Here is a 9110-nt window from a genome sequence, read left to right as displayed (position 1 = left end):
GCTAAGAATCCTGTGTTGCACGGAAAAAGCAAGCATATTGAGACTAAGTATCATTTCTTGAGAAGCCAAGTCCAGAATGGAACATTAGAAGTTGTGCACTGTAGCACCCAGAAGCAGTTGGCAGATATTCTGACGAAGGCAATCAAGACGGATCAATTTCTTCTTTTAAGGGATGGAATTGGCGTTGTCAGCTTTGATTGAAGAATATGAATTAAGGGATGGTATTGAAGAGTAATTCATATTCAGAAGATGAGCATCAGAAGTTCTGAGCATCAGAAGCTCTGATGTGGACTAATCTTCTGATGGTTACTCAGAAGATAGTGTTGACCAGAAGTTCTATCTTCTAGGTCCTGTTAGATTAGTTATTTAGTTAGTAAGGATACTTTAGTATTTCTTAGTATTGTACTGTTTGTACCTTAGACTTGTTCACTAAGTTTACTCTATTAGGGCTTATGTGGAAATTTTTCTTTTTTATAAATAGCCTTGTAGTAGCTATCATTAATATACAACACAACAATTATTCTCTCATTCCTTTTGCGCAATTATTCCTTTGTTTATTCTCTTTGTTATCATCTTTGTTTCTTGTGCACCAACAATTGGTATCTAGAGCTCCGGTTCCAAACACAGGGAAACACGAGTGAACGTGAGTTTGTGTGACTGTATGATTGATTTTGTTTCTGGGAAACAAAATTGTGTTGAATCACATTTTTTCTTGGTTGTTTATGGTTTTGGGAAACATTGTGTGAGTATGAGTGAAATTTGTTCTTTCTGCACAAGTTTGAAGATGGGTGGAAGCAACTTGAATACCAAACTTCCGGTTCTTGATGGTAAAAACTGGAATAGATGGATGATTCAAATGCGTGTATTATTTGGTGCTCAAGATGTTATAGATCTTGTCACTGAAGGATATGTTCCGGTTGTAGCGGATGCAACGGAAAAACAAAGAGAAGCATAGAGAGAAACGAGGAAGAGAGATCAGAAGGCGTTGTTCTTCATCCATCAGTGTGTGGATGTGAATGTGTTTTAGAAGATTGTTGATTCTATGACGTCAAAGGAGGCGTGGGATATACTAGTCAGGTGTTACGGTGGTGACATATCAGTGAAAAAGGTGAAGCTTCAATCCCTAAGAAGGCAATATGAGAATCTCAACATGAAGAACAATGAGAAAGTTTCTGAGTATATCTCTAGAGTGATTTTGATCACTAATGAGATGAAGGCTTGTGGAGAAACCCTTTCTGAACAAGTAATCATAGAGAAGATATTGAGGTCACTTACTCCTCAATTTGACTATATTGTTGTATCTATTAAACATTCTAAAGATCTAGAAACCATGAGAATAGAAGAGTTGTAAAGCAGTCTAGAAGCACAAGAGTTGTGTCTGGCTGAAAGAACTTCTGAAAGGGAAGTTGAGCAAGCTCTGAAAGCTTCTTTTGTCAAGAAGGAAGCCTCAACTTCTGATGAGAAGAAATATCAGAAGGGAAAGGAGAAGAAGAAAGTTCAATGTTACTGTTGCAAACAGTTTGGCCATTTTGCTAGAGACTGTTTGGCAAACAAAGGAAGGAAATCAGAAGAAGCAAATATAGCTAGAGGTGATTCAGATGATGAACCTGTGCTATTGATGGCTTCAGAGTCTGACCGAAGATGTTTGTCAGAGTGGTGGTATATGGACACTGGGTGTTCAAATCACTTGACTGGAAATAAACAATGGCTGATAGATTTTGACTCTGAAAGGAGGACAAAGATCAGATGTGCTGATGACAAGTACCTTTATGCAGAAGGAATGAGAAATGTCAAAGTCAGAGTGAAGAATGGGAAGAATGTTCTGATCAAAGATGTTTGGTATGTTCTTGGAATCAAAAGCAATATGATGAGTGTGGGTCAGCTCGTTGAGAAAGGTTTCTCAATTGTTATGAAGAACAATCTCTTGAAGCTGTATGATTCCAATCAGAAGTTGATTATGCAGTCTGAACAGGGAACCAACAGAACATTCAAGGTGAATGTAGAAACAATTGAAACAGGGTATCTGAGTGCAGAAGGCTCAGAAGGTGATAGTGAGCTATAGAATAAGAGGTTGGGGCACTTGAATTATAGAAGCCTGGGGCATCTAAGTTCTAAGAAGCTCGTATGTGGCATTCCTAAAATTGTGAAGCCTGAGAAGTCATGTGAGGTATGCATGAAAGGAAAGCAACCCAAATTGCCATTTGTATCAGAGGTGGCCTCTAGAGCAAAACATGCTCTGGGAGTAGTATACTCTGATGTGTGTGGACCATTTCCAGAACCTTCACTTGGAGGAAATAGGTATTTTTTGTCTTTTGTGGATGAGTTCACAAGAAAGACATGGTTAACACTTATCAAGTTTAAGACTGAGGTGTTCACAGAATTCCAGAAGTTCAAGGTGAAGGCTGAGAAGCAGAGTGGTCAAAAGATAGATATTCTCAGAACGGATGGTGGAGGTGAGTATAACTCTACAGAATTCTAGAAGTTTTGTGATGATAATGGAATTGAGCATGAGGTTACCTCTCCTTATACTCCTCAACACAATGGTCTGGCTGAACGAAGAAACCATACTTTGCTTGATATGACGAGAAGTATGCTAAAAGAGAAGAAGCTTCCTCACAATCTCTGGGGAGAAGCTGTTGCTACTGCAACATATGTGCTCAACAGGAGTCCAATGAAGAGGCTGAAGGAAATTTTTCCTTTAGAGAAGTGGACTAAAGAGAAGCAAAGTGTTAGTCATCTGAAGGTTTTTGGTTCTGTGTGTTATAAACACGTTCCAGAAGCTAGAAGGAAGAAGCTGGATGATAGGAGCAGAGTGATGTTATTGGTGGGGTACCACAGTACAGGTGCATACAAGCTCTATTGTCCAGAGACTAACAGAGTTGAAGTCATCAGAGATGTCATTTCGAAAGAATCAGAAGTTTGGGATTGGAGAGAGTCTCAACCAACTTCTGATGTAGAGATAACTTTTGAAGAAGAGTTAGAGTCAGAAGATGAAGAATCTTCTGAAGATGAGTCAGATGGTGAATATGATTCTGATCCAGATTTTGATCCAAAATCTGATGATGATCCAGAGTATGGTGGTAGTCATGATTCTGGAAGGGATGACTCTAGAGGCGATGACTCTGGAGGTGGTGACTCTTGAGTAGGTGACTCTGAAGTAGCTCAAAGGCCACAAAGAGTCAGAACTATACCTAGAAGGTTTGCAGATTTTGACATGTTGTAAGACACGGAAGTTGACTCAGAGGGAGATGTCATTCAGTGTGCCATGTTAGTAGACTCTGAACTAGTGGGTATTGAAGAAGCGCTCAAGAAGAAATTCTGGCTAAATGCCATGAAAGAAGAACTTGAGGCTATAGAAAGAAACAAGACTTGGAAGCTGACAGAACTTCCAAAGAAGAAGAAAGCCATCAGCGTCAGATGGGTTTTCAAAGTAAAGCTGAAGCCAGATGGATCAGTTGGTAAGCACAAAGCAAGGCTAGTGGCTAGAGGTTTTCTTCAGAAACCTGGACTAGATTACTTTGAGGTATTTGCACCTGTAGCTAGACATGAAACAATCAGACTGGTGATTGCGTTGGCTACAAATAGGAATTGGTCCTTGATGCATCTGGATGTAAAGTCTGCATTTCTGAACGGTCCATTACAAGAGGAGGTATACGTGTCACAACCCCCTGGCTTTGTGAAAAAGAATCAGGAAGGGATGGTGTACAAATTACACAAATCTCTGTATGGATTAAAGCAAGCACCGAGAGCTTGGAATTTGAAAATTGATTCATTTTTCAAGAAGCAAGGGTTTCAGAAGTGTGAGATGGAATATGGAGTTTATGTGCAACATTCTGGAAGCAATATGATTTTGTTGTGTCTTTATGTTGATGACATATTGCTTACAGGGAGTTGTCTAGAAGATCTGATGAAGTTCAAGAATTGAGATTACAGACCTTGGAAAAATGTCATATTTTCTAGGGATGGAGATTCTGTACTCAGGAGATGGTACATCAGCTGAAGTATGAGTTAGAACTTCTGAAGAAGTTCAAGCTGGAGAATTGCAAAGCTGCTGTTACACCGTCAGAAACGAATCAGAAATTGGACTCTGACTCTGAAGGTGAAGATGTTGATGCTACTATCTTCAAACAGCTGGTGGGTTCTCTGAGGTATTTGTGTAATACCAGGCCGGATATATGCTATGCAGTTGGATTGGTTAGTAGGTTCATGAGTAAACCTAAGTGGTCCCATTATCAAGCTATTGTCGAAATCTTGAGATATATCAAGGGAACTCTGAAGCTTGACATATTGTTTCCTTCTGGGAGAAAGGAAGAATCAGAGTTATTGAGTTACTCTGACTCTGATTGGTGTGGAGACAGATTTGATAGAAGGAGTACCTCTGGATATTTGTTTATGTTTCTGGGAGGTCCTATTTCTTGGAGTTCCAAAAAGCAAGCTGTTGTTGCCCTATTAACATGTGAAGCTGAGTACATTGCAGGCGCTGTAGCTGCATGTCAAGTTGTGTGGCTTCTGAACTTATTAGAAGATCTGGAGATTAAAGTGAAGAAGCCTCTGAAGTCGATGATTGATAACAAGTCTGCAACCAATCTTGCTAAGAATCCTGTGTTGCACGGAAAAAGCAAGCATATTGAGACTAAGTATCATTTCTTGAGAAGCCAAGTCCAGAATGGAACATTAGAAGTTGTGCACTGTAGCACCCAGAAGCAGTTGGCAGATGTTCTGACGAAGGCAACCAAGACAGATCAATTTCTTCTTTTAAGGGATGGAATTGGCGTTGTCAGCTTTGATTGAAGAATATGAATTAAGGGATGGTATTGAAGAGTAATTCATATTCAGAAGATGAGCATTAGAAGTTCTGAGCATCAGAAGCTCTGATGTGGACTAATCTTCTGATGGTTACTCAGAAGATAGTGTTGACCAGAAGTTCTATTTTCTAGGTCCTGTTAGATTAGTTATTTAGTTAGTAAGGATACTTTAGTATTTCTTAGTATTGTACTGTTTGTACCTTAGACTTGTTCACTAAGTTTACTCTATTAGGGCTTATGTGGCAAATTTTCTTTTGTATAAATAGCCTTGTAGTAGCTATTATTAATATACAACACAATAATTATTCTCTCATTCCTTTTGCGCCATTATTCCTTTGTTTATTCTCTTTGTTATCATCTTTGATTCTTGTGCACCAACATACATCATCACCGCCTTCTACGTGCAGCAAGCATCATTGCCGACTCACACCTCCAAGTTCCATCATCTGTTTCTTCATTGATTCACGAGATCTGTGAGTTTATTTCTCACTGATCGAAGTCGTTGAAAGATATTTCGAAGTTCACCTCTGGCTCGTAGAGTTTTTCTGTTCGCTTTTGAATCAAGAATTGCCAGGTAATCGTTAAAACTTCTAAGCATTTTAGTTGGCTGCATTTTGTGTGCGAGACCTAAAGTCTTGTTGTTGAATTCGGTTTACAAGATATGATGCGTGTTTGGTTAGTTTAATCCGCGTGTTCGAGTTCTTTAGGGTATAAGGTGTTTTGATGTAAATATCTGGCACTTTCATGGAAGTTTAGAGAGGTTAAGGTTACAAAGAAAGGTTCTGTTAGAAGATAGAGGGATAATTAGTGAAAACGGGGGAGAGATTCGTGATCAGCGTAAAAATTCGAGGGGAACAGTGCTGGTTTGATTGATTTCTAGGTGGTTGAAGGTGGCGCCGGTGGTGGACCTCGCCGGAGAAGACGACCGAAAAGTCTCTCCGGCGATGGCAATTTGTTTCATGGATTTCCTTCCGTCAAGCATATGTGGCGCTTTATTACTGTTTCCCATTATTTTGTGATTTTTGTCCTCTTGCATATGATTGGCGTGTGAGGTGTCTCCTCTTGATTGGCTGAGACTTATTGTTTTGTTTTATTCAATTTAAATGATATGTGACTAATTGATATATGTGTGTTAGATGTCACGTTTTTCTTTTTAATTCACACCATATAATATTAACCATAACCATAATAAAATAATGACATAGTTAACCGACCAGTCATAGTTAACGCCAATTTAGGACAAACCGAGACTGAAAAACTACTCACTGTCCTAAGAAAATACCCAACCGCTCTAGGATATAACATATCAGATCTGAAAGGAATAAGTCCTTCCCTCTGTATGCATCGCTTTATGCTCGAAGAAGATTGTAAAACCTCTAGGGAGCATCAAAGACGAATAAACCCCATCATGAGCGATGTGGTTAAAAAGGAAATCCAAAAACTGTTAGAAGCCGGAATCATATATCCAATATCCGATAGTAAATGGGTTAGTCCTGTTCATGTCGTACCAAAGAAAGGAGGAGTTACTGTAATCACTAACGCAAAAGGCGAATCTGTAGCACAACGTACCTAAACTGGATGGAGAATGTGCATTGACTATAGGAAGCTAAACAAAGCCACCCAAAAGGATCATTTCCCTTTACCATTCATAGATCAAATGCTCGAACGTCTAGCTAAACACTCACATTTTTGTTATCTGGATGGATACTCCGGATTCTTCCAAATTCCTATCCACCCTGACGACCAAGAAAAGACCACGTTTACCTGTCCTTATGGTACGTTTGCTTATAGACGAATGCCTTCCGGACTTTGCAATGCACCCGCAACCTTCCAGAGATGCATGATGGCAATATTCGCCGATTTCCTAGATGGAATAATGGAGGTCTTTATGGACGACTTCTCTGTCTGTGGAGGAAGTTTTGAAACATGCTTAGAAAACCTTGAATTGGTACTCAAATGATGCGTAAGCGTTAACCTAGTCCTTAATTGGGAGAAATTCCATTTCATGGTTCGACAAGGAATCGTACTTGGACACATCGTATCCGATAGAGGGATCGAAGTGGATAAAGCTAAAATCGAAATCATCGAAAACCTTCAACCTCCCAAAACAGTTAGAGAAATAAGGAGTTTTCTAGGACACGTTGGTTTTTACCGACGTTTTATTAAGGATTTCTCTAAAATAACCAAGCCCTTAACAGAATTACTGATAAAAGATGCCGAATTCATTTTTGACGATAAATGCACTGAAGCATTCCGAACGCTTAAACAAGCATTAATCTCTGCGCCGATTATGCAACCTCCAAAGGAGGAATGTACGAAGTAAGTGGTATAGACCGCGTTAACGCTAAAGTATACGCTTTAACTCAAAAGATCGAAAACTTAACCATCACTCCTTCAGCCACCGCTGCTGCTGTAGCACCTAACTGCGAGATTTGTGGATTGACTGGACACGTAGTTGCCGAATGTCAACTCTTGACTGGTGTCCCATCTGATCAAGTAAACTATGCTCAAGGAAACCCTTATTCTAACACGTACAACCCTGGATGGAAGAACCATCCAAACTTTTCATATAAGAACAACAATGCGTTGTACGCGCCTGGACAAGCACCTGCTGTCCCACCTGGCTATCAAAAAGCGCCTGTAGCTGCTCAAAACGCCCCTAGGAAGTCGAACCTAGAAATCATGATGGAAAAGTTTATAGCTTCCCAACAACAAACCAACAAGGACTTCCTAAATCAAAACATCCACAATAGTGAGCAACTAAAACAATTATCGAACAAAGTAGATGCGTTAGCTACGCATAACAAAATGTTAGAAACTCAAATTTCACAAGTAGCTCAACAAAAAGCATCTACTGCTGCCCCTGCTGGCACGTTTCCTGCTCAACCACAACCTAATCCTAAAGGACATGCGAACGCGATAACACTACGAAGTGGAATGAACTACGATGGACCTATAAATCCTAGAACTCAGAACGCACCCATGTCACAACAAGAGCCAAAGGAAACCAAAAAGACATCAACTGATGATCAAACTGCTAAGACCAATGAGAACAACACCGAAGTGGAACCTGAAAAAGAAAAACCTTACGTTCTACCACCACCTTATAAGCCACCAATTCCTTATCCTCAGAGATTAGCTAAATCCAAAACCGAAGCGCAATTTAAAAAATTTGTAGAACTTCTAAAACAATTAAACATAACCATACCTTTCACAGAAGCTATAACTGAAATGCCTTCGTACGCTAAATTCCTGAAAGAAATTCTATCAAACAAAAAGAAACTCGAGGATAACGAAACTGTAACACTTACCGCTGAATGTAGCGCTATCATCCAAAATAACATGCCTCCCAAACTAAAAGATCCTGGTAGTTTCTCCATACCCTGCGTAATAGGAAAAACTATTATAGAAAAAGCCTTGTGCGACTTAGGAGCCAGTGTTAGTTTGATGCCTCTTTCAACCTGTAAGAAACTAAATCTGGGTGAGCTTAAGGCAACGAGAATGTCTCTTCAACTAGCTGACCGTTCAGTTAAATACCCTATAGGAATGTTAGAAAATATTCCTGTGCGTGCAGGCCAATTCTACATCCCAACTGACATCATCATAATGGACATCCAAGAAGATTCTAACATCCCGATCATATTAGGAAGACCATTCTTAGCAACTGCTGGTGCAATTATAGACGTTAAACGAGGAAAGCTTACTTTCGAAGTAGGAGAAGAGAAAATTGAATTCATTCTTTCCCAATTCCTAAAAGCACCTTCTATAATTGACACATGCTGCTCTGCCGACATAATCGACGAGAGTGTAGATGAAATAAAATCCGAACCACATAAGGAAACCGAGATCCTAAGAATTCCTATACCGCCTATTTTTGAAGATGACAACTGGCGTGGGGAATATCAAGATAACCGCTTGAGTGAATGTTTGGCATTAACTCTTGATCCTATACCTGGGCCTAAGAAACCTGCTATGGAACTTAAAACACTACCTACCGACCTTAGATACGAATTCCTAGATGAAGAACTTAACCGACCAGTCATAGTTAACGCCAATTTAGGACAAACCGAGACTGAAAAACTACTCACTGTCCTAAGAAAATACCCAACCGCTCTAGGATATAACATATCAGATCTGAAAGGAATAAGTCCTTCCCTCTGTATGCATCGCATTATGCTCGAAGAAGATTGTAAAACCTCTAGGGACAATCAAAGACGAATAAACCCCATCATGAGCGATGTGGTTAAAAAGGAAATCTAAAAACTGTTAGAAGCCGGAATCATATATCCAATATCCGATAGTAAA

This window comes from Vicia villosa, linkage group LG1, assembly GCF_029867415.1.
Source record: "Vicia villosa cultivar HV-30 ecotype Madison, WI linkage group LG1, Vvil1.0, whole genome shotgun sequence".
NCBI classification, from domain to species: Eukaryota; Viridiplantae; Streptophyta; class Magnoliopsida; order Fabales; family Fabaceae; genus Vicia; species Vicia villosa.
Note: the sequence above shows the minus strand (reverse complement) of the source record.